The sequence below is a fragment of the Uranotaenia lowii genome, chromosome 2 (assembly GCF_029784155.1).
Source record: "Uranotaenia lowii strain MFRU-FL chromosome 2, ASM2978415v1, whole genome shotgun sequence".
Taxonomy (NCBI): Eukaryota; Metazoa; Arthropoda; class Insecta; order Diptera; family Culicidae; genus Uranotaenia; species Uranotaenia lowii.
In genome coordinates, this window is record NC_073692.1 from 169,014,656 (window position 1) to 169,042,125 (window position 27,470).

Here is a 27,470-nt window from a genome sequence, read left to right on the forward strand (position 1 = left end):
TTTTTTGTGATTGATATTCCAGGGGCAGCAGATTTTTATGATGAACTTTTAATATGACCTGAAAGTGTTAAAAGTAATATAAATTCATGTAATTTCTTTGGTGTAATAAGTGAAAACGCGCCATTTAGCAATGAAACATCTACAATTCAAGAATTTTATCTCCAAAATGGCCAGAAAGGATATCCCGAGTCTTGAGTCTGAAGCGGATACTCAAAATTATATTAAAGGTCTTTGTAAATCAAGGTCTTTTGGTTGAACAGCATTCAGTGAAATTGAAGTACCAATTATTAATTTATTCCGGAGAAAACTTAGTATATATCAATGAAAGTTGATAATACAGACAAACAAGAACAAGTATTAAATTCATTTTAAAGTCTTTTCACTGACGCAACTGAAAAAGACCTATGTGTTATCACTTGCCCCAATAAATAGGACAAATTTCTTTTTGTCAACATAAATAATATTTTTTTTTTGAAAATATTATTTTTTTTCAGAAAATATGAAAGTTGAACTGTGGTGATATTCGTTTGCATTTGCCCCTATGTTTCATTTTTGAAATGAACTCACGAAACCATCAGAGCCGGAACAGATTATTTCATTTCGATCTATTAAATTTAAAAAAATCTGCTTTTCAATTAAATGTTATTAATCTTAAAAATATTACATAATCCTTAATGAAATCAAATGAACTTATTTGCATTTTTTGCTTGAATAAAAAAAAGGAATTTGCAGTGTACAAAATCGTCAGATTTAATGCCATGACAAATGCTGTTTGGGAACATTTTAAGTTGAAATGTGTAAAGTCTATAATTTAAGTATCAGGCGAAACTTTTTGGAAATGATTTTGGTGAAAATATGGATTTTAATTCAAACTGCTTTGAAGAATGAGGACGATGAATAAAAAGCTGTTTGAAAATGGTTAGTAAAAAATCTTTTCTTATGTGTTTCAATTATTCAGCTCTTAAAAATAGACCATCCAAAGCTAATTGGGAGCTGAAAGCGCTGCGTTAGGCAAAATATTCGGAAAACACTTCAAAATTTTTCCAAAGATTCATAAGCAATATATTCCAATAAATGAGATACTTTTTATTTCGGTTTAAACCTTATTGTGAACTCGAACAAAACGGAATAAATCACTAAACGGAATACAGCAAATGGAACATACATATTATCAACATACAGTTATTTATGGAACAAGTAACAAAAATTGGATTTTAAAAGACCCGTTGAGTTAAAATTCTATGGTTTAATTTTGATAGAATTAAGCGGGACGATTCGAGTAAAAGGAAAGAAGGGAAATGTAAAAAAAACTAGGAAAAATTGAAAATGGACGCCAAGTTAAACATGGTAAGACGAAGTTTACCGGGTCTGCTAGTATTAGTATAGTTTATCATTTTGGCGACTTTGTGTGATGGTCATGAGTAAAAAAAATGGTTCAAGAAATATATTTTCTTTTTCATTGTGTATTTTTGGTATTATTATTATTATTAACCTAAAGGTTATCTTATATAAAAAAAAACTATTATTGTATTTTTTTGAAAACATAAACAAATGATACATTACAATTTGTTCGGTCTCAATTTCCATATTTAGGAAAGCTAAGCTACATTTCAACTCTAACAACAATTTGAATATTATACTTCAATGGTAGAAGTTTTTCGCATAAATTTAATATCTGTGTATGAATCGCCTGATTTAATCAGGAAGTACTTGGTAATCGATTATCTGAAAATTTTTCAGAATTTTAACTGATTAAAATCCAGTTTGGATAATATTCTAAATGATTTAAATTTTACAACCTAAGAGCATTTAAAACTTTTTAAGATAGATTAAAAAGCTTCGTTTTGGTTCAAAACTCATCCATGATTTTTTTGCAGAATTTTCAAGTAACGTTTACATGAGTAAATTTGAACTATTAGGTATGTACAAGAAAATTGAATATTTTGTACTGAAAAGTCAACATCATTTTTTTTTCTTCTGTGAAACCGAGCCTGCTTATGGTTTTTATGCCAATTTATTAATTTCTTTAGCAAATTTTCCGCTGAACAACTTTGTTAAAAACCTTAAGATCGAATTTCATTAGGCAAAAAAGTTATGAGCTGTTTAACAGGGTTATATCTTTTGACATTGAAAAACAATAAATCCAATCGACATCACTGCTGGGTGCCTAGCGAGGTATTGGGGGAGGGGGGTCAAGAGGCCCGCCGAAGGAAATAAGTATAACATTACTTAAATCATACCGGTTAAGTTCTAAAAAAACTAAGTATATATAAATGGAAATAGAAACAAAGAATCGAAATTGAAACATCAGATATAACAAGTAACGGGGCCCCCGTGAAATAATATCTCGAATAGATTCACTTTTATTTAAGTTAAAAGGGTCCCTTCAGTAAACATTGCAGAAATTATTCCGTATTTATGCAAGCTGTGCAAATAGGGATGGATAGGTTTTTTAAACTTGGCAAAATCTATTCGATTCGATTTCGAATTTTGTAAACACAAAATCCGAAGAAATGTAAACAGTATCCAGCGATTTTTGAAAAAAAAATCCAGAAGAAAATTTAAAAAAAAAACTTTGAATTTTTATTATTTTTTTTACTAAAACACGTCAGCTGCGTTCAAATCTTTTTCAAAAAAAAAAAAATGATAACTAAAACATGAGCAAAATTGGAGTTTATTGGTTTTTTTTTAATAAATAAGTTAAAATTCAATTAAGAAATGTTTGCACTTTTGCCAAATCTCTCGAAATCAGATATTCAAACATATGCACCAAACATTTCTTAGCCAATCTCAAATTTCTCTATTTTGTACTTGAATTTCATTCGAAATTTGTTTCCCTAATCTTGATTTGAAAATATGATTTTAATAAAATAAAAGACGCTTTATTGTGGTTCTGAATAAAATCAAATTTTAGGTTTAAAACTTTACATTTTTACTTTTATATCTGCATCTCCATGGAGTTTAAATTAATTTCTTTGGATATTTTTTTTCGGATGTGTTATCAGAGATCTTTATGTTACTTTCCGATGGTCATAAGAGAAACATGTATTTTGCTTTTGATAAAGGACATACCAAGACATCATTGATGAAATGAAAAACATTTTATTATCTATCTTGATTTTTTCGCAACTAGTGGATTTAAGTCAATGATAGATCTATTTAATAAATTGCTAATTGAATTTTGCTTTCAACAGCTCTAAACAGAGTTTTCATTTTCAAAAAGTTGATTAACTCTTTCACAATGTTTGCTCGTGATGTATTTACAATTATTGTTTGAAGAAGAAGATTCAAATTAGAAACTGCCTTCTGAAAGGCAATATACTGAACTTAATTCCAGTTGTTTTTTATGTTTAAAATATTATGTATTTTCTGAGAAGGTATATGAAAAATATAATCAATTCATAGGGGCTCCCGATAAAATTTGCCCCAGGCCCCCCGATGGCTTAATACGGCCCTGCTTTTCATGCAATACTTAGCGTAAAGTATCGCAGCGATAATGTACTTACACTACTAGAATCTATATGAAATTACCTTTTTGGTGAATATAAATTTATTACGGAAATCTCGCGTAAATAAACTCAAAATCCAGTGCAAAGATGAATTTAAGTCTTAGAAAATCTAAGAAATTACATATTAATAAAAGGTTCGAAAAGCAGCTACCTTTCAAAATTCATCAAAAATTCTGTGTTGAGTATTTTGAAAATCAAAAAATGCAAAAATATGCCTAATTAAGTGAACTATTCAATCCACTTTTCAAAATTAATCTTATGCGACTGAAACAATTTGGAAGATTCATTGACTGAAATGTACGGTTTTTACACAACTTTTTTACATTTTTTGTGGCCATGATTTTTAGAAAATTAAAAAAATATATCCTTATGAGCAACGTAAAGCTTCTAACTTCAGCTTTCTTGGGCAGGGCTTGTGATATAGCTCAGTTGGCAAGTCTGTTGTCTCCTGAGCCGATGTCCACAAGTTCGAGCCCAATAGCAAACATCGAGCACAGTTGTACCGGATAAGTTTTTCAATAACGATTCGCCAACTGTAACGTTGATAAAGTCGCGAATGCCATAAAGATGGTAAAACGACTATAATCGAAACAAAAAAAAAATTTCTTGGACACTAAATTAAATTTTTTTGAGCATTCCGTAGCTGATCTACGATTTTTTCCTCGAAGTATGTTTTTTTCGGATTTCTTTTTTCTTAGACTTTGAATACCGGAAAACTGAAATGCTGTAGCTGAATATTGTTTAGGACACAGTTTTGAGTAACATTACAAGGTTTTCAAAGCTTTAAATTAAAAAAAAAAAACCGGTTGGGAAACAAGAGAGATTTATTGGTTTTAGCCAGGAGTGTTATATTGATACTCCAGGGACTAAAAAGGGTTAAAATTTTCAGGGACGGATGAAGGTTAAACCCGCAATTTGCATCAATTTCTGTAGTGTTTGACATGCAGAATCGATTTATATTATTTTTTGAAATTTATCATTTATGCTCTTATACCCACCCTTTAAGCTTCAAGCGGCATACAAAATTTGAACTTTTAAACTTTCTAAGGGGAAAAAGAAATTGTACCTATAAACATCACAGAAGACATCGAGACATTCGAAATATTGATCCTGCATTTCGACCTGGAGAAATTTGATTTTGAAAATACTTTGTTTTTAATGAACTGATAATATTTTTTTCCACATAATTTTATTTAACTTAAAATATTTAATCTGTAATATAATGTAAAGTCAATAATTAATTTAACTCACTTTTGAAGCAACATGTTTCAAAACAAAACATCCATACAATCCATACTAATCATAACTGTTTGACAAGCAGTTGTCAAACAGTTGAAAAAAATTAGAAAACTGTGGATGAACCAATTTTTTGAGAAATTATCATTTATATATTCTTAGAAATCCTTGATCTATGTGTTTTTTAACAATAAAAAATATTAGCAGTTAGGCTAAAGAGATTTTCCCCACCCCTTTTATTATTGTTTTTTTTTTTTTAAAAAAACCTAAGCTAGGTATAAAATGAAATAGAAACCTTGTCTTAAGGCGGTGTTGAAAAAAAAAACAGAAAAACTTTAATTATTTATTGATCATTTTTTGGATTCTATGACGTTTTTGAAAAATTACTACCAACGAGTGCGATTATGTTACTACCATCAATTTTTTTCTTAGAAAAAAATACTTAAAATTTGGTTGGTAAAGCTTTTATATAGACGAACTAGATGTCCATTAGAGTTCCCCAAATCACCCGACACGATTAAAAAAATTATGAGCTGCAGCCCAATAGTAATCTTATGCCTTGTATAAGACCTTATGCCAAGTTTGGGCCAGATCGGATCACGGGAAGGGGTCGCTCAACGAGCCTGAAGTTTGTATGGGATTTTGAGATACATATTTTGTTCAGGAAAAACATGTAAAACCAATTTTCATTATTAACTTATGGTCTATTCGGACGATTTCTTTTGAATGCGGTTTTTCTCGAAGCTCAAACGATGACAAATATTTCATCCCAAGACTGCAATGCATTTCGATAAAAGTTGAGATAAAGAAGTTTTAGGTTAGGCTTCAAAAATGGGCAAAGTTTTTTAAGGGTGGTATTTATCTTTGTTAATGAGACGTTAATATGTTCGACCGCCCCCACTTATTAACATTGATAAATACCACTCTTAAAAATGTTAGCCCATTTTTGAAGCCTTATAATATTGTTATCCTAACTCTTATCGAAATACAGTCTTCCGATGAAGTATAAGTCCTAGTTTAGCCTTTAAGAAAAACCGTATTCAAAAGAAATGGGCCCAAGGGAACCAAAGTTATTGATGAAAAACTGGTTTCTAATGATTCTCCCGAACAAAATATCTCAAAATCCCGTACAAACTTCAGGCTAGTTGAGCGACCCCTTCCCGTGATCCGATCTGGCCCAAATTTGGCATGAAATCTTGTAGTAGGCCTAGGATCAATTTTAGTTTGCAGCGCATAACATTTCACAGGTTTTGAATTTCCCATATGAATTTTAAGTAGTCTAATGTCCATATTTCGCACATTTGAAAATTGAAAAAAAAGCTGAAAAAAATTGATTGTTAAAAAAAAAAGTTTGTATCAATGAAAACAATATTGTTTGAAAACATAATCTTCCTGAATGACCACTCGTTTTCCCATTGAAATGCATCAACAAACCACACACAGCATCACGAACAACACTCAAAACTGTTGCTCATCAAGCATCGTTAATTCACGCATGATAGAATTCCAGGAAAGTATCCTTCTTAAGAATACAAGTTATCAAATTTTTCGTGACGATTTTCGTTGCTTTTTGTCTAAATATGAGATTGCTTTGAGGAATTTATCTCAATGAAGTAGATATTTATCTGAATGTTCAAAAAGCCGTATTTTTTCGTCATAAAATTTCTTTCACTGCACGTACTTTCCAACCCCACTCTTAAAATACTCGTAATCACTTCACTCGCTGTTTTGCACTGCTGTTAGCTTCACTCTCTTCCTGTTTCGTGCTTGAACGCGGAAAACCGATCAAACTCGATCGCGCGCCGACTGGATACTAACTAAATCAACCGCCCGAACGGGACAAAGATTTTATTCCAGAATCGGGGGGGCCTGTAAGTAGTAAAATAAATGAGTGAGCGAGGAGTCGCCCGCGCCGCCCGGTAAGAACGGTACCGCTTTTGTTGGACATTGTCGTCTATCCGGCGGATACTTCAGTTCAGTCCTAACCTAAGTCGTGCTGATTACCGGCGGCACGATCATCGATCGTCTCGTTGACGACGCTAAGAATGAATCTGCTGCTGTGTGTTTACAACAACAACGCAAGCCGGGGGAGTCGCGCAAAACAACGTTGAATCCTGCTACACGACACGACGAAACAACTCCGTTCACTGAATCAAACGAGAGAGAGAGAACGAGGGAGATCAGGGAGCGAGCAAATCGAGAAACACCTGTCCTGTGTTGTCTGGCTCCGGCAATTAGTGGGATCGTCTGCTAGCTAGGTAAACCTACAACTTGAGTGATGATCAACGATTAACTGTTTGCTTTTACTTTTAGCAAACGTCCGCCGTTTGTTTAGTAACTTTCTTGTGCGTCTCTAGAATTCTTCAAACACTTCAACGCTGCGTTTGGTGATCGCATGTGTTCAAACTTTGATTGACAATCTTATCGTTACTAGATCATGAAAAATTAACATGTTTTCGTGAAAAGAAAACCTTAAAATGAAAAAAAATTAATAACAATTGTAATAAGTACATTTTTTAATATATCCCTGCCCAGTTGTACAGAATATCAATTCACCTCTTGTCTGATAAATCCGATTCTCAACCTCCCCGTGGTACTGGCTGATGTGCGAGCAACCTCAGCGGAGATCGAGTACCTAAACCCGGTGGTTGCTTTGATCGCATGCGAACTGAGCTAGGGGGCTCCGTACGCGTCTGTTCTCCATGTCAGGGGCGTCGTGCGGAGTGCAACAACGTCCTGGTGGTGTTCGAGAATCAAAACAGCAGCATCAAGACGGCCCTCCTGCTGGATAGTGAGATTAGCTGCGGGCCTTGAAGGCCCGTGACTGCAAAAAATACAAGTGACAAAACAATAAACAACAAATTTCGGATGGAAATCGGCAGAGACCCACGCTATTAAAAGGGTCCGCGATTGGAAACTTGGAGCATGGAACTGCCAATCTCTAAATTTGATGGAAAGTACCCACGTGCTCTTCAACGAATTGAAGAAGTGCAAATTTAACATCGTAGCGTTGCAGGAGGTAGCGTTGCAGGAGGTATGGTACGTGCGTTCCGAGATGCCGAGATGGTAATACCATATATCAGAGCTGTGGCAACACACACGAGCTTGGAACAGCTTTTATAGTGATGGGGAAGATGCAGAAACGGGTAATCGGGTTGTGGTCTATCGAGCCACGAATGTGAAGGTTGATGATTAATGGTCGGTTCTTCAACATCAGCATCATTAACGGGCACAGCCCTCACCTCGGAAGCACCGGTGACGAAAAAGACGAATTCTACGCACAGCTGAAACGTGAATACGACCGCTATCCAAAACATGATATCAAGATGATCATCGGGGATTTTAACGCTCAGGTCAGCTAGGAGAAGGAATTCAATTAGAAGGTTCAGCACACACCACCTGACCAACAAAAACAGCCTCAAACTTATCGATTTTGTCGCCACCAAACGAATGACCGTACTTAGTACCTTTTTCCAAAACCGCCTCCCACACAAGTACACCTGGAGATCACCGTACCAAACGCAACCACAGATCGTCCACGTTTTGATAGACAGCCGGAACTTTTCAGACATAATTGACGTCAGATCCTGTCGAGACGCCAACATCGAGTCGGATTACTATCTGGTGATAGTTAAGATGCGCCCAAAACTCTCCGTAGTGAACAACGTACGAAACCGGCACCCGACTCGATTAAATATCGCATGACTGAAGTAACCTGAGGTCACAGCAGACTACGCGCAGAGGGCGAGCTCCTCGAAGCCCCTCTCAAGAACTGTTGGGACCATCTAGACAGCCATCAACAGTGTTGCGAAGAACGCCATGGGGCATGTGAGTATAGAAGAGTGTAGGACGCCTAGAGGAGGAGGAGCTGGAACAGCTGCATCGTTCTCAGGCAACACGAAAGTTCGATCAGAAACTCAACGCATCCCGCATAGGCTTCGTGCCGCAAGCCGAAATGTACCAAGATAAGAACGAAGGCATCCTGACGGACAATCGTGAGGTGATCAAAAGGTGGAAGCAGCGCTACGATGAACACCTGAACAGCGCACATGCAAGAGATCAAAAGGTGGGGGGAGATACATTGCCTACGTAGCCAACGACGTAGAGGAGCCACTCCTAACGATGAGCGAAGTTAAGGAAGCCATTCGCCAGCTGAATAGCAACATGTCGGCTGGGAAACACCGGTTGATGGTTCGGATCTGGGACGCAGAACAGCTTCTGGTGAAGTGAAAGGAAGAGGTAATATGTCCTATCTACAAGATGAACGACAAATTGGACTACCGAGTGATCACTGTCCTCGATACCACCTAAATAGTGTTGTTCCGAATCCTACTCCGCCGTCTAACGCCACAAGCAAACAGATTCGTGGGAAGTCATCATAGTCAGCCGGCTTCATAGAGGGATGGTCTACGGCGGAGCAGATCTTCACATTGCGGCTTGCCCTCCAAAAATTTCGTGAACGAAGCATCTTTTAATCGACTTCAAAGCCGCATACGACACAATTGACCGTGACGATCTATGGAAAGTCATGGACGGGAAAGGCTTTTCCGGGAAGATAACCACCAAGGCCACGATGGATGGAACGCAGTGCTGTGTGCGGATTTCTGGTGAAAGTCGAGTTTATTCGAATCACCCAGGGGGCTTCGACAAGACGATGGTCTGTCCTGAATGATGTTTAACGTGGTGCTAGAAGGTGTTATTCGACGAGCGGTGGGCGAAATGCGGGGCACGATTTTCAACAGATCCAGTCAACTTATCTGCTTTGCCGTAATCTGAAACGCGGAGCAGGAAGGATTGGGTTGATGATTAACACGTCCAAGACGAAGTATATGATCACACGCGAGTCCGAGACCGACCGAGCCCGCTTATCTAGTATTAACAAGGTCACGATCGACGACGACGAGTTGGAGATAGTCGAAGACTTTGTCAATTTCGGCTCATAATTGGGCCCATTATTCGGCCTAAGATTAGCCCAAATTTTAAAAAAATCATGCTAGGATTACGTTTTTCGTTAATTTCGATTAGTTTGAAATAATAATAAAAAATAAAAAATTGAAAAAAAACCGTCTTTTTTGGATCTTGCCAAAACGAACGGTTTTGCTCGGATGTTGCAAAGTCAAATGTTGCCAAAATCGAACGGAGTCTGTACATGCATGGGGTTTTTTTTTTAAACCAAAATAAAACTTTTTTTTTAATGTTAAATGTTAAACATAGATGTCCCTACTAAAAAGGATATCGCAGCGCCGATGTGGTCTAGTGGATAGGCTGGCGCGAGTCTGGTATCGATACGCCAGGCGTACTGGGTTCGATTCCCGGTAGCGGCAAGAAAAACTTTTGGGTTCGAATCCCACAAGCGGCCGACAGGTAAGATGTGTTTCATTCTATAACTGACTATATAATAGGAATGTTCAATCAGTTGCCAGCTGGCCAGGTATATACACGGATGCCGGAATACCTGTAAGTAAACTAGCCCACCTGATTGATTCGTTCTTCCAGAATATACAGTTGCGTTCAAAAAAGAATGAAATCGCATGAAGCTGCACACCCACTTCCAACTTTGACAAGCTGCCATTTCTTTCAAGGTTTATATTTTTTCATGAAAATTTCACACAATCTAGTTCAACTATCCAACTAACACTCCATCAAATTTGAATTCTTTATTATGACGGGAAATTGGAATACATATATTCCCGTAAAAAAGGGAAATTTGGAACTGCTTCACTAAATTTGCTGTATCTTTGACAATTTTCATTTAAAAATCTTGAAATTTGGTCCAAAGATGTAAAAATGTTTGATCGAATACCAGGCCAAGTTTCGTCAAAATCGATGAACGTGATAAAAAATGGTGCCGGATTGAAAATGAGGTTCATTATCGCCCAGCAGACGATTTCATTCTTTTTTGGACGGATGTTTGTATGGAAAACATCGTAATCCATGTATTCTTGGTTTATTCTTTCACAAAATCGAAATTTATTACAAAGAATGTTGTAAATTGATAAAAACTTCATTCCTGATTTGTTTAGAAATAGAAATTGTTCCATCAGAGCTGGAATTGAAACACAAGAGCGAATAGAATACTCGCTTTAATTGTGTATCAAATTTGTTTATCGGAATAATTAGCAGGTCATTACAGAGTTTCAGTTCTTTTATTTTGAACTCTGTTGGAACATTTTCTCTCTCGAAACAAGGTACGAATGATGTTTATAGCTATTTACAACATTCTTTGTGAAAAAATTTTGTTTTGTGAAAGAAAAAACCAAGAATACATGGATTACGATGTTTTCCATACAAACATCCGTCCAAAAAAGAATGAAATCGTTTGCTGGGCGATAATGAACCTCATTTTCAATCCGGCACCATTTTTTATCACGTTCATCGATTTTGACGAAACTTGGCCTGGTATTCGATCAAACATTTTTACATCTTTAGACTAAATTTCAAGAATTTTCAATGAAAATTGTCAAAGATACAGCAAATTTAGTGAAGCAGTTCCAAATTTCCCTTTTTTACGGGAATAGCTGTATCTTAATTTCCCGTCATAATAAAGACTTCAAATTTGGAGGAGTGTTAGTTGGATAGTTGAACTAGATTGTGTGAAATTTTCATGAAAAAAATATAAACCGTGAGAGAAATGGCAGCTTGTCAAAGTTAGAAGTGGGTACGCAGCTTCACGCGATTTCATTCTTTTTTGAACGCAACTGTACATACATCAACACAATACATTCACTCCATAACAGCTCATACGAAACCATGGGGTCCGGGTATGGTGGCGCGCTGCATTGGAGATTTGTCGAACTTAATAATCTAAAAAAATGCATGTGAACACATACTTTGGCAGAAACTGCGGTGAATCCGTACACCCATGATGGATTACCAACATACATACATACATATATGTCCCTACTAAAAAGGATATCACTTTTCACCGCATAGGCCAATAAATTAAAAGTAACAAATACAAATTATGGTGGTTAATTTCTTCATAAAAGTTAAACGTAAGGTTATTCAGATAATGGTGATGGTTTGAATGTAAAGGATTAAGAAAATAATTGAGACCCTTAGAATCAGAGGGATGAGTAAAGAACGTATACCAATCGATTCTTCATATCTTAAGCTATATCTGCTGCAAAACTCTGATTTTTTAGATAATTTTGTAAATACCTATTCGATTGAATTAAAACGAGGATGTTCCAATAAAAATTTCTCGAAGGTAAAAAATTGAAAAGAATTGTGAAAAACAATTTTTTCAAACATTTGACAGATAAGTTCTTCTCTTTTGACGCTTGTCCAAAATTTTTAAATTTTTAAATGTCAAAAATAAGCTAACAATTTTGATATGCTCTTCTGAACGGGTCGCTTTTGAAAAAAAAAAAATGATAATATGGATGAAATTTAGAACTCAATGGGCTTATTTAGAGAAAAAATGATCCATAAAGAATTTTTCTGGTTTTGATTTGAAATTTCCTGTTTTCCCGATTTCATTTTCGATTCCCGGTTTTTCCCGGTTCGCTAGCCACCCTGTGGTAAAATACAACAAAAAAATTAAATGACAAAATGATGAAAATTTCAAAAAATAAAAAAAAAACAATACAAACAAAAAACTAGAAATGATTAAAAAAAATGAAGATTGACAAAAAAAAATTCTGCAAAAAACATTTTATACAAATCTAAATGTGCTAGAAACTAGAAATTATTTAAAAAAAAATGAAGATTGACAAAAAAAAATTCTGCAAAAAACATTTTATACAAATCTAAAAATGTGCTCGCACAAAAAACCATGATGAAAAAAAAATCAATGAAAATGTTTCGAAAATTGTCTTAAAATTATTTCAATGATAATAACAATAGTTTCTTGTAGTTATAAGTGAAAAAAGTTAAGAAAAACCGTTTGAATTTGGCAACACAAAATGTACGGCACGCAAGGGAAAACGTACAAAAATGTGATCAAAATTATTAGCGCCAAAACGAAGCATTTTAGACCAACAGTATCTTCAGGACATTTTACCTATATTACAAGTACTTCAAAATGAGCTGTTGATAAAAGTGATTAAATTACCTAGTAGTGAGATAGAAAAATTATTTTTCGTAATTTTCATTTGAGCTGTCATGTCTTGAGCAAGATTTTAGATTGTGAAAAGTGTAGTAATTTTGTTCAAGACGTCAACATCGTATAGAAGCTAACCATAAAAAGTTAAAAGGGTTCAAAAAATAAAAAAAAATATCTAAATTTTCTGTTCTTTTACGATATCTTTTCAGGCAGAAAACTGCTGCAAAAGTTATCAAAACGACTTTAACATTTGTATTTCATATATAGAATATGTTGTCCAGGCTACAAATATTTTTAATGGAAAGGAATTGCGACTAGTTTATATCAGTTTTTGTATTTTTTCGTAATAAAACTCTTTGTTTACATTTTGTTTCATACGACGTAATGAAAGCACACCCGAGATATACAAAATTCTGTCCCTATAGACTCGGAAACTACTGAACCGATTTACGTGAAACTTGGCAGGTGGGGGTATTGGAGGCCGGGGAAGGTTTCTATTATGATTTGAGACCCCTTCCCCCTTACATGAAGGGGGGAGGGGGTCTCCCAAGCAAAAGACAAATGTTTGTATAACTGGAGAACCGATCAAGCAAATGGTATCAAACTTGACATGGGAGGGTATTTGGATAAAAAAAATATTTCTATGAAGGCAAGATAGTCCTTTTCATAACCAACACAACGCTACTAAAGTTTTGCATACCCGAGCTCTATTAACGTAGCTATCAACGAAATAAAGTGCCCGAATACTAAATGATCATAGCCTTATTTGAGACCCCTCCCTCTTTTAAGTAGGGAGATACAAAGGGGGGAGGAGGCTTCTTTTATAATTTCTTACATAGCTCAAAAACTTATAAGGATCAGGATACAGGATCCAGAATAAGAATCGGAAACTGAAGTTATTCAGAATTTGGATTGGGATTGCGATTCAGAATCGGAATAAGGTTCAACTATCGGATCCTGGTCGATGCAGAGTCAGGATCCAGGATCAGAATAATGATCAGGGTCCAGGATAAATGTATGGACCCGGAATTACGTTCTGAATCTGGGATCAGGATCCAGGATTAGGTACCGAGCGCAAAACTTAAAACCAGGATTAAAGATTCGAATAAAGGATCAGGATCAAAGATCCAGAATCCAAGTTGAGAATCCAGTATCAGAAACAGAATCCTGAATTAGCATCCAAGACCAGGAAACGGAAAAATGAATAAGAATCAGGAAAAAGCTCTAGATCTGTGATGCGGATCAAAAATCAGAATCAGGAATCAGGGCAGCACCATCATACATTATAAAAACCCGATTTAATACACTTCACAGTGGATTGTAGCCTTTCTTACAGCCTGTAAATTATATTTGGGTACATATAAAACAAAATGAATTATGAATTATGATTAATGAATTTCATACGCAATAAATCCAAAATGAATTCAGGAAATAAAGATTCAAAGTTTTTATTAGGATAAAAGTATTTTTATATAATCATAAATTTCATATAAATAACCTTATTTGCAACTAATTGGAGATTTTTGAATAACTAGATTCTGGAATATCATGTATGATTCCGTTTCTATGACATTATAATCTAACTCAATTTACTCCTTTTGGAGTTACAGCATATGATATCTTCAAAATGGAAGGGGTATAAAAATATAGAATACAATTTAAAAAAAGATACCTGACCATGTATTTCAAATAATTCAACCTCTGAAGTAGAGGAAACAAATACATAGATAAAATTATTGGATAAAATTTCATTTGCTAGAGTAAAATACGATACCAAAATGTAGAAAATCTGTAGAATAAATTTTGAAAATTAATAATATTGAAAATTTTGAAAGCGTAGTATTTTTAATTTTGTTATTTTGAGATTTTTATTCTATTTTGTTGATTTGGTCTATTTCGTTAATTTTGTTAATTTGGTCATTTTTTCCATTTTGTCAATAATGTCAATTTTATCAATTTTCATGATTTTGTCAGCATTGTTAGTTAGTAAATTTTGTCAATTTAACTAATTTTCTAGATTTTGTCGATTTTAACAATTTTCATGATTTTGTCAACTTTTTCAAATTTGAAAATTCTGTCAATTTTTTCAAATTTGTCAATCTTGTCAATTTTGTCAGCTTTGTCAATTAAGTGCATTTCGTCGATTTTGTCATTGTCAATTTGGCCAATTTTCTCAATTTTGTCAATTTTCTTCGATTTTGTCAAGTTTGTCAATTTTGTCAATTTGTCAATCTTGTCAATTTTGTCAATTTGGTCAATTGGGTCAATTTTGTAAATTTTGCCAGTCAATTTTGTCAATTTTTTAAATAAAGTGAATTTTGTCGATTTTGTTTGATTTTTTTATTATTCTCATATTTATCGAAATATTATTTTCAATTTTCATTTTCACCTTTCTCTGAAAATTTATTCCAAATATGCAGGTACGAATTGTACTTCAAAAACGATTTGTTTGAAAAAAGAATTAGATAAATCTTACAAACAACACCTATTTCTTCAAATGCTAATTACACACTAGCATGTGGTAACACTGTTAAGTCAAATAACAAGGCACCTAATATTGCATAAGCCCTGTATTACGTGGTAAATATTTTTTACTCTCAACAGTTTCAACAGAGCCATAAGTTGACACTTGTCTTGTTTGTAATTCAAAGGTTGTCAAATGAAATCTTGAGTTCGGATCTGAACAATACAACCGGTGAAATTATATTGATGCTTCGAATAAAATGAGTGAAGATAAAAGTTTTCATTTCAACTTAAGAAAAGACATAAGAGGTAGTCCATTGATAAGTTATTTAAATTTTTTCAAATTTTAAACGATTATTCTAATTCAATACTTTTTAAGCATAAATTTCAAAAGTGAAAATTGTGTACCAAAAACGCAAGTCTAAACAGATATTCTTCTTCGTCTGCCTCCAAAAAGAATACAATTGCGTCTTGGCGCCAGTTCACAATTAACACTTAATTAGCTAAAGAATGTATCCAATCGAAATATCCTAAATGGTTGAGATAATTTTCTCACGAAGCATCTAATAATGGATTATAGGGCACGGAATGAAGGCATAACAACGCCGTGGTAAATGTGACTAAGATTACGATCCGAAGTTTATTCCACGATAATAGAATAAACGGGTAACATCTGAATACGATTATTCTAATTATGTATAAATTAACTGACGAAATTCCATTCACTTTCAAAACCAGCAAAGGCTAGATTCTACAGTACAGCTTCTGTTCTTTCAACGATGTAAACGGTTTCACATGTTAATAAAATATGCACACGTAACGTCTTTAAGCAGAAGCAAACATGAGGGGTGCTCCTTTACGTCAACGCTTAGGCCAATGCTTAATTTGCTAGTCCATAGATTGATTAAAGATTGATTATAACTCATGATAAGAGAAAGACTCAAAAGCTTGAACTATCATCGAAAATCTTTTTAGATTGATCATTGAAATAATGTTCCATTAACACCAACTCACAGCACAGAGAACCATTTGTCTGCAAATCCTCAACTGCGCATCGAGGAAATCAGTTTCACTTTCATTAAATCAGTAATAACAGGAACACATGGTTCAGAAATTCGAGGTTAGAAAAGAGGGTTTAGTCCCAATGTTGATGATGGAAATCGCTAAGTTTTGATTAAATGAAGACCATAATATTGAAAAAGATCAATTAAACATTAAAAGCGCAAAACATTGTTTGGAAATATAAGATAGTGCATTACTCCGGTAACATTTTCTGATGGATTTTAATTAATTTTTCCATACAAGATTTCGAAGGTTTATGAAATTCTGCCTTTTACGAGGTGCCAAAAATTTAAGAACTGATATTGATATGTTCAGGGTGCCGAATTTATTCTTTTAATTTTTTTTCGGGAAGCTTTTAAGATTAAAAGGTTAACTTTTGAAATTTAGAAAAAATCTAAACCAGACCGTAAATTACCATAACTTCAAAAAAGGGTTTTGGTTATATTTTCTCAATAGAAAAAAATGGGAATTTTAAGTGGAAGTTTGAAGGAAATTAAATCAAAAGTCATTGAATGATCCTCAACCACATTTTGAGTGATGTCGGAAATAGTTATGTATGTATGCTTAGTTTTAAACATTGAAAGTGCACCTTAAAAAACGTGGAAATTAAGCTTAAAAGTTGCTACTTGGAATTATTTTAGGAACTTTTCAAAGATAACCTTAAAAATAATGATCGATTTGACAACAGATTATCTATATATATAAAAAGCCATTTCTGTGGGTTTGTTTGTTTTTTTGTTTGTCTGTCCTCTATAGACTCAGCCATCTCAAAAGCTAGAGAGCTGAAATTTGGCATGGAACCTTTCAATATTTTTGCAATATCGTCGTTATTATACATCGGATTGGGATGAAATTTTGCACACGATAGTTTTCAAGGACGAGCAATTGATTTCAGATGTCATATGTTTTGCCAGGGGTCAACGAAAAGGGTCGTTCATGTAAATTAATTTTTCACTGTTTTAGCCATATTTACGTTATTATGCAATGGATTGCTTTGAAAATTTGCACACGGGAGTTTTGAGAGAAGGGCAATCGATTTCAGATATCAAAGATTGAATAAGAGGTCACCAAAAGAGGTTTAACTTTTTGGTAAAAATTGCGTTGTTATGTAATGATCGAGTCAAAATTTATATACGATGGTTTTTTGGCTCGGTCAAGTGATTCCTGATTTTAAATTGAGTAGCAGACGACAGAAAAAGGGATCGATGAATTCGGAAGTGCATCTGGAAAATGCTTGGCAATTGACTTTCATACAAACTGTTCATGACAAATTCCAAGTTGAAAGCGAAACGGAGTTCGTATGGGATCAGCTAGTTTAAAATAATTAAAATAAGTATCACGTTGATAAACTTTCAAATGCATGTTATGTAATTTAAAATTTCAAGCTCTGATAATTTTTTCGTTGTGAATTGAAATATTGGGTCCTGACAAACAGTGTATTTCAAATTAAATTTCAAAGAAGATTGCGTTTTCAAAAAACAAAAATTCAGAATTTAAAACTTATGACAAAATTTTTAAAAATATTTTAAAAAAACAAAAATAGTTTGACTATAAAATGCGATCAATTTATTTGAAAATAAAAAAAAACTGTACTTTGAAATTTGGTAAATTTTTTTGAAATTTCAAACAAAATATGAAGATTAAAAGATAAGTTTTTTATCATTCTAGATGAAATTTTTTTCAATAAAAACTTCTTTTCATTTTAAAAACTTATCTATAGAATTTAATTGATAACTCAAGAATAACACATTTTCGTAACTATATTAATTTGGTAAAATAAAACGTCCTGAATGCGAATCTTTACACATATTTGTCTATCGCCTCTAGATTTGGTGACATAGAGTATATTAGTTTTAAAATGAATCAATGTTGAGTGAAATCAATCATTAATAACCGATGATCTAACATATCTATCATAAGGAACAAATCTGATTTGGAATTCTTTTATTATAATTAATTAAATAAGGGAATTGTTTTGATTATGATGATGATGAATGATCTCAAATAAAAATTGGAAAGATATCAAAACAAGGATATCTGACATTTACTTTTCCCCATTCTGTAGAATAAGGAAATTCCAACTATTTTTAAAAGAAGTTTCTAGCCAAATGGGACATTCGATATTTTTAAATGAAAAAATCAAACAATTTTGCAGGCTTCAATAAGAAGGTTAAATTAATTTTTTTTTTAACTTTCTTAAGTAATGTTATCTATACAACAAGTAGTAGTATTTTTATATCTGACATTACTGAAGAAAGTTTTAACCTATTTGTAGAAGCCTGCACAATGATTTCATTTTTACATTTAAAAATATCGAATATTCAATTTGGGTTGAAACTTCTTTAAAAAACGGTTGAAATTCCCTTATTTTACAGAATGGGGAAAAGTAAACAAATAGAAGTTTCTCTGACTTTCTTTCGCAGAAGTCGAAATAACTTGCGTTCTTAGGTTGATAATTAATTGAAACCCATTTGTTTTCGATTTTATTTTTTAATAGTTTGAATTTTTTTCCAAAAATTGTCAATTTTTTTAAAATGATGTCTACCGAACCACATATTTGGATTAAGGGCACCCAATTTAACACACTAAAGTTCTTTGCACCTCGGATAAATGTGAATTTTGTGGCCTTTTGTAATTTATCAAAACCCTTATGAAAGTGGAGTTTTGCATTAAGAAGAACAAGAAACGCAAAATAAAATTTAGGCTGGAATTGGTTTCTTGAAGAATATTTTATATAAGCAGAAATGTGTAATGAAAATTCTAAATTTGTGGTTGGCTACAAATTCTGAACTTTTTTGGTTACACTTCTTAAAAACAACCAGTTCTAAAGACGAGGTAGGGATTTTTGTGTAAAGGACTCGGAAACCACTGAAACGATTTACTCACGATGGCAGGTGGGTGCTTCTGAGGCCTGGGCAGGTTCTTATTATGGTTTGAGACCCCTCCCTCTCACTGGAAGGGGGAAGAGGGTCTCTTAAAAAAACAAATGTTTGGATAGCTCAAGAACTCATTAGGGAAATTAAACCAATTTTGTCATGGGAGGGTATTTTGGAACGAGGAATGTTTCTATGAATATTTGGTATCTTTCCTTTCTTCCAGTGGGGAGATAAGAAGGGAGAGGGGGGCTAGCTTACAATTTTTTACATAACTCGAAAACTAATGAAGCTAATGGAACCAAATTTGGCAAGGAAGGGTATTGGAATACGAGAAATGATTCTATGATTATGTCAGACTTCCCCTTCTTCCAGGGTGGATAGAAAAAAGGAGGAGGGTGGCTTCAATACCTTTTTTATTACATAACTAGCTGACCCGGTAAACTTCGTTTTACCTTCTAAAGTATAAATCGTAATAAATTTTTAATTTCATCTACACGTCCTTAACAGCATCGTGCTCGCGAATAGATTCTTATGGAAATCGTAACAAATAAAGTTGAATTTGTATTGGGATCACCTTCCATGAAAAGTAAGATCCTTGAAACTATTATACAAACCATCTCTGACCCAAAAAACCCTCGGATACCAAATTCCACTTCATTCCGACCGACCATTCATACATGATGTTGTTACAAAGAAAACGCCTTAATTTTTATATATAAGATTGAGGACTTTTCGAGCAAATGGAACCTAATTTAGCTTGAAAAGGTATTTGGATACGAGAAATGGATCTATTAAGTTTTGGTGCCCTTCACTTCTTCCAGTGGGGAGATAGAAAGGAGGGATGGGGCTCTTTTAGAATTTTCAGTATAACTGGAAAACTAATCAAGCATATGGAAACAAATTTGGTATGGGAAGGAATTCGAATACGCGAAATGTTACTATGGTATTTTGAAAACCTTCTGTTCTTCCAGTGGGAAAGTTTTATGTGAAGAGGATGGGAAGGGTATTTGAGTACGAGGAATGAATCAATGAATGTTTAGTACTACTGCCTTCTTCCAGTAGGGCAATTAGTAGGAGAAAGGGGAGCTCCTTTACGAGGAAAGGTTATAAAGGGTGTCCACGATGAAATTACCACACACAAAATTGATTCGCAAAATTCGAGTTTTCATCCGATTGCCATCAAATTTTCAGGGATTGAAAAATAACTATTAAACTTAATTTTACCATTTTACTCGTATTTTATTTACAGTCCCTACGCAAATGTCCGAACCTTGGCCTTAGCCCTGGCCATAAGATTCTGCACAACCTGTGCATCAACCATTTTTTGCATGTAAACCCATACTTTTTTCAGTTTCTCGACTGTCTTCACTACCTGAAGTCGTTTAAGAAGGTGCTGCTTCATAATCGCCCAATACTCCTCGATGGGACGGAGCTCCGGAGTGTTGGGATGGTTGAACATTTTCGGTACGAAATTGATCTTATTGTCCGCATACCACTTCAGCACGTTCTTGGCCAGTAGATTGTTGGGACGTTGTGGGCCTTCAGGATAGGAAGCAGCCATTTCTGGAGGCACTCTTTCATGAACACCTGCCCGTTCATCGTGTCCTGGGTCACGAAAGGGGCACTACGCTTCCCGCACGGGCAGATGGCTTGCCAAACCAGGAATTTAATCGCAAATTTGGACGCTGATGCCTCTGATGCTAAGCGCCTCGATTATCATTTTTGTTTACATATTCTGTACGCATGATAATTAAAATTGAATATATTTTATATATTACCAAATATGCGCATTTAGGAACACTTCTCCCTACATACCGTCAACTGGGGCAACATGCAACAATTTTCAACTTCAATAGCTTCTAAAAAACTTATGTTCACAGTTAATCGTATCCTTTATGCATCAAAAGTTTTAAGGATGCTGGGACATCGAATTGACGTAGTTAAAAAAAATATTGGTTTCTTCAGTTATTTTTAATTTTCTAAAAACATGCGATTTTCACCCTTCTTAGAAAATGGGGTAACTTGCAACAAACTTTGTTTTTAATGAAAAATCTTATGAACACGTACGAAAATTCATAATTTTTAATATATTTGCGATGTCTCAAAGACCATTACGCATGACAACACCAATTGCAGTAGTTTTTGGGTCTGTTAAAACAAATTTTCACATTTTTTCTGAAATTAAGGATGCTGCATACATTTAGGGGTTAAATAATACTACGAAAAATTCTAAAAGCTGAAATCATAAAAATAAATGTTTGGATGAATGAAATTTAAATGTTTACAAACGCGTGATTCAAAACATTCATATTCCAACACTTGGAAACGAGATTTACAAGGTATTTCTTTGATTTACATTTTGTTGCATTTAACCCCAGGCACCTAACTGAATATTAAAAATATTCATTCAAAAAAATTGGGTGATTGTTCGAAAAATATTTTTACACCAACAATGTTGGTATAATATGAGGAAACCTGTAAAAAGTTTGTAGGGAATTTTATCAAGCCGATCCGTCATACTGGGTAAAGGCCCTTATTCTGCGCCGCGCATGAGGTGACGATTGTCACCTCACCTCGAGTCACCGTGAGATTTGTCACCTTATTCCCGGAGTCGTTGTGGGTAAAGTGACAGAGGTTCACTCTAGGTGAGTGACCGAATGAACACATCTGTCAAAATGGTAGAATTTTGCTGGTGTTGTTTGGATTTTGCTCTCGCTTCGGATTTTCCGAAGTAAGTTTTTAGAATTTCGGGTTAGAATTTCGGTTCGAAAATGGCCATCATCGGATGGTACGGTTACAGCAAGCTGCTTCAGGAAGAAAAACGGACGATTTGTGCGACGTAAGTGGAAATTTCGTTCATCAAAGCTAAGTTCGGATCTGGGTCATATTGCCGGGGAAAAAAAATTAGATGCCGACGGCTGCTGCTCCAAAAACCCAGCGCACAAAAAGGCGGTGTTTGTTAAACATTTCCAAAGGTTTATCAGGTATGTAAAATAATTTGTGTTTTGTACCTGAAACTGTTCGATCATCCAAGAGAAGTTAAGTTTTTTTTTCGTTTTCAGTAATGGCGAATGCTGCCGGTTTATATATTTTCCTCAACTGAAGTTACCCCCGTGGCATGCCGGAAGTTGTTTCGCCTGCCAGATAGGAGATCATGGAATGCCGAGCATTTATCGAAACCAACGAAATAGCAGCAGCAGCATCAGATTCAAACGACAAATTTCGGTCACATAAACCTAAATCCGGTTTCTTTGCATAGCATATTATTAAAAAGTGAAAATAAAATTAAAAGTACTTTAATATTTGAATTCCAAAGTTTTCGTCATTTAATCGTTTTAACGGTTCGAAAAACAAACTTCAATTAACTCTGAATTTTAGATTTCATTAGAAGATCATACTTTCCATTCAGTATTCCAATCCAAATTACATATTTGAGATAGCAATGAAAAAGTTTCAATATATTTAAAAATCATATTTGCTAATAAATTTGCTTAATTTTATTTCCAAAACTATCATTCATTAGTATAATTAACCATTTAGAGCCTAACATTGTGATTTACATAAATTCTCGATTAAATTTCTATCTCGTCACCACCTGAAAAGGTACCGACAATTGTCACCTAAAATCGTCACCCGAATGCGACGATTCTCACCCACGGTGACTACGAGAATAGGGTAAGAACTCACAAAGTTCATCCGAAGTGACGTTCCTCACCTAAACCGACTGCTGGAATAGAGTGACTTGGGTGACTCTACTATCGTCACGTCACTCGAGGCGCAGAATAAGGGCCAAAGTTTTTTTCAGCATCAAAAAATGTTAAAATTTGTACATTTATTTCTCGATTTTTCAAATCTTACATATAAATAAAAAATTTAAGACAACTAGCTTAAGATGCGAGAAATTATGTCATCATCATTTTGTTATCATTAAAAGATAACTTTATTACAATACATTAAATTTAAAATTCATTCAATGTAGTGTTTTATAAATGTTGCATCGAACCCCGCTGTTGCATGATGCCCCGTTTGACGGTACCTATGCAAAAGGAAATCTCAAAAGCGGACCAACAATTAGAAATTTGAAGAAGAAGTTGAACACGAAAATCACACAAAGGATTCAATAAAAATTGTCTCTAATGAGGCATATTAAGTCTAAGAGGAGACAATTAAAATTTCTCAAAGCAAACGTACAATGCATTGTTAGAATTGGATATGAGTTTATCAAGAGACCCAAAATAAATTATTAAAGTCCCTAAGGATAATGATCTTAAATTCTCACAAAATAAAGAAACGTAAAAATGTAAATCCGGAAATTGGAATTTAAAAAAAAAACTAAAAAACTCGTAACAAATCAAAAAGCAGATTTCATATGAATCTCAACAGAAATATGAAAAATCCTCTCTAGGAAACCCGGTCGAATAAACTCTAACATAAGGTTGCCAGATTGCCCGGTTTACTCGGATATTTGATACAAAATTTGGAAAAAGTCCGGCCCGGCCCGGTTTCCCGGATTTAATTTAAAAGCCCGAACATTGCCAGGATTTTTTCACTTTATTTGCCAAATAAAAAAAAATCTGTTGTAAAATTTATTTATTCATGCGTTTAAAACAAACATTTTTAGCACGGTTTATAATAATAATCATGAAAGGTTTTTTGGAAGCCTAAAACACGATTTTGATGAAAAATGAAAAAAAAATTCAAGTTTGTTTTCTTGATTTTTGCTGAGCAATTCCTGGATGTCAACCAAATTTGCCCGGATATTGCCCGAATTTTTGGTCGACAAATTTGAAGTCAACTGCCCAGATATTGCCCGCTTTTAAGATATAATAGCGCGCATTTGCCAAGCCCAGAGACGTGCTGGAAAAAATCTGGCAACTTGACCTTCAGAACTTAAAGAGTGATAAAAAAAATACGTCTTCCAAAAAGTGCAATTACACAAAGTTGTTAAAACTCAAGTATCCTACTTAAAGACCACTAGTGTATTTGATAAATTTTTAATATAACACCAACATTAGTTTTTAATGCAAATATTTTGAGTTTAAAGTAAGTCGTATTTCTAATTTGAATCCTCAATCGATATAGCTAAATTATGTCAAAGCTTGCCAAGGAGGACTAGGATGTTACACCTAGTATGAACTACCCACCAATAAAATGTATCTACCATTACCATTCGAGTTTCCAATCGAACTTTTAAGTGTTGGTCAAACATAGACGACCCTAGTAGGTATAGATCAACGCCGTCGTTATCGGCTGCAGACTTTGTTTACTAACTAGTCGTCGTCGTCGACGCTTGATAGTGTTTTAACTTTAATCAAAGTCATTCATTCTGACGATAACTGGTTCATGAATATTGCAATCTTGAAAAGCTACCAGCAGTCAGGCCACCACGCTACGCTTCAATTGTACGAGACAGCCTAAGTCAAACACGTTACAAGTTACGATTACATGTAAGTTGCTCGTCTCGTAAGTCAGGTTTACCTCGCCATACAATGTATCGATATTTACGAATTTCATTCCACTGAATGGGGTCTTATTTCAAAGAATAATTAGGTCAGTTAGGAATGTTGAGTAAGTTTTGAATAATTTGGGTTTATTGTAATTAGGCTAAACAGGAGTCACGAATCATCCACATGTTCTCCGATACAATTGTGTGTGCCCACGATGATATGTTTGGATTCAGATAACATCAGAGAGACAAATTTAAAGCGTGCAGCGACGAATGTAATCAAACCGTAAAGATATTTGCGTTTGCTCAGGTTCTTATCGGGGCCAAAAGCACCCTTCTAATTCATCTATTTACTTACCACAAGCGCGCGCTTATCTTTGATGGGGACTAGCTGTCTTCGAAAGGTTGTTCATCTGGATTTTTCCATAGAAACCGGCAACAAAAGTCCCATACAATCGGTAAGCCGGGGTCGTTGAAGACTTAATTTCACCTTCAACTGTACAGCAATGGCAATCTGCTTTGCACTGGTTTTCGAACAACCTTGTCTTATCACCTGTGACACTTTTATTAAGCTAATTGAAATTGATAGACCTTCGTTTTAGCGATTGGTAATGCTTCACGCAACCAAGTTAAGCACGGTAAATTTCCACAACACTGCTTCCGAAAGGAGTTTTCTGTGGGCGGGTGTTTAGAAACGGGCTTACAGTTACCCCTTCGCAGTTTGGTTTTCCCCCAGACAAATGTGATCGGTTTCACAAAAATGCACTCGAATCCCGGTGTACCGGTTAAATCGGCTTTCTGCAACTGGAGAACTTGTCAGTTTCGAAACGGAAAACGGCGACAACGACCTAGGAATGTCCTCGAGCTTTGGGACCGCCCATCGAAACCATCCAAACCTCGCAGATGCAGACTGGAAACTAGTGCCGGTTGTGGCCTTTGCCAAGTTCCGAACGACTGGTTCCACATGGAGCCAACCCAACGTTCGTCCATCTAAGTATCTGCGCCTGTATGTGATACGAGGGGACTTTCGTGTTAATTACAGTGTATGTAAGCTTACAAAGTATGCACGACGTACGTTCATACATAGGACGCGCTATCAGAGGCCCCGTTTCTCCCCACTTGGGTGCCGGTTCAATTGCGCGAAAGTATTCGTGCAAAACGTGCTTTTCGCTGATAAGCCGCTTCAAAATGAGGGGCTCCTACACGCCTCAATCGGATAGACAAGCATTACGAGTTTCTTTCAAATCGACCCTACCCATAGACATAAATTGACAATCAATTTAAACGTGAACGGAGCCCCGAGCAGCTAATGGTTCAAGTACGAACAAGCACTAATCAAACTGCTTCCCCCCATGTGTGTTGGGTTGTAGAAGTGCGTGAAGATTACAGAATCTTGGCTACTTTTGCATACCACACGCCTAGCGCAGAGACGTCCAAGTTCCGAACAGTTGTAATATGCAACGTGCGAATCGCTTCTTGCTCTGCTGCTGTTTGGTTAGGTCATCATCCTGCGGTTGCGTGATCGGTTCCAATCCAACCAGATAAGATGGGAAAGGAGATCCTGTTCTTTGTTTAAAATAGTTATATTCGCAGGGTGCACTTCAGATAGTCTATGTGAACTATAAGTAGATGGTAAATCAAATAGTACCGAATGAGTCATATTGATGAACGAAAATTTCTACCCATTAGTGATTTTTTTTAAACAGGTCTTAAGCCTCAGGGAAGGTATGTAGAAAGATAGCCTTTGTGAAGTGATGATGACAGTAGAATGATTCAACTTGAGGTCTTTTTTTGAAATTCTCAAGCCCTGACGTCCAAAATGCATTGTTTTAATTCAAACTCATCCATGATTTTTACAGAACTTGCAGGTAATGTTTATATGATTCTATTTCAACTTTTAGGTTTGTTCGGGAAAATTCAATCATATGCATATAATATTCAACATCATATTTTTCTACTTTGGAACGCAAACGGTTTTTGTGTCAATTTATAAATTTTCAAAAGAAATATTCCACTGAACTACTTTGCCGAAGACCGTACCTCGTACCTTATAAGGCAAAAAAAAGCTGTTGAATAGGGGTATCTATGTCTTTTGACATTGAAACAAACAATTCAACTGACATCACTGCTGGTGCCTTGCGAGGTATTGCATGACTATATTGCAAGCCAAACCCCGCTAGGCACCAGCAATGTTGTCAGTTGAATTGATTGTTTTTCAATGCCAAAAGACTTACCCCCATTTTTTTTTTTTTTTATGAGATGAAGGAAAGCCCGCGGGAGTGTAATTCTTTCTGAATTCCTGCTCCCGTAGGCACAAAACCTCCTCTCCATTTATTATTTCTTTTTTTTTTCAATAATCGAATTACAATATTGTTAACAATTTTTTTTTTGATATTTTGTTTACAATTCTGTCACTTCCACTGATTTGAATTCTGTTCACGGTTTTTCTTATTGTTTTTTGTTTGATAAGCTGCAATGTGGATGGCGGCTGGTGATGGTGGCGGTGGGTGTCGGTGGGTGGCGGCGGGTGGTTGTGGATGGTGGTGGCGGTCGATACTTGGCGGCGGTGGCGGAAATGATAAAGCAAAATTTGGTTTTTGGGGGTTAAGTACAGCATGTAAAATATGAATTTTCGGGCGCGAATTTGGAGATCTCCATGACGTCTTGTTTGGTAACCGTGATCAAGAGTCGGAAAATGTAGGTTTTTCAGCGCTTGGGGATTATCGATAAAGTTTTTCATTTGAACCAGCGTCTGTACTTCTCTCAGACCATTGATGGTAAAAATTGATGTTGCTGCATTTCGAAACAGCTGTTCAGTTGGATAGAGCCGT

General features: G+C 35.0%; 1 protein-coding gene across 4 annotated transcripts in view; it reads right to left on the minus strand.

Annotated features, from left to right (window-relative positions):
- Nucleotides 1–25,576, minus strand: part of LOC129748565 (nocturnin) — a 125,445-nt gene extending 99,869 nt beyond the window's left edge. For 3 of the 4 annotated variants that reach the window (XM_055743224.1, XM_055743221.1, XM_055743220.1), the window contains exon 1: nt 24,998–25,576. The gene's annotated coding sequence lies outside the window, so the exon portion shown is untranslated. Of the gene's footprint in view, nt 1–6,426; nt 6,531–24,997 lie in introns of those variants that run through there. The other variant, XM_055743216.1, reaches the window with a different exon arrangement.
- Between the last annotated feature and the right edge of the window lie 1,894 nt (nt 25,577–27,470).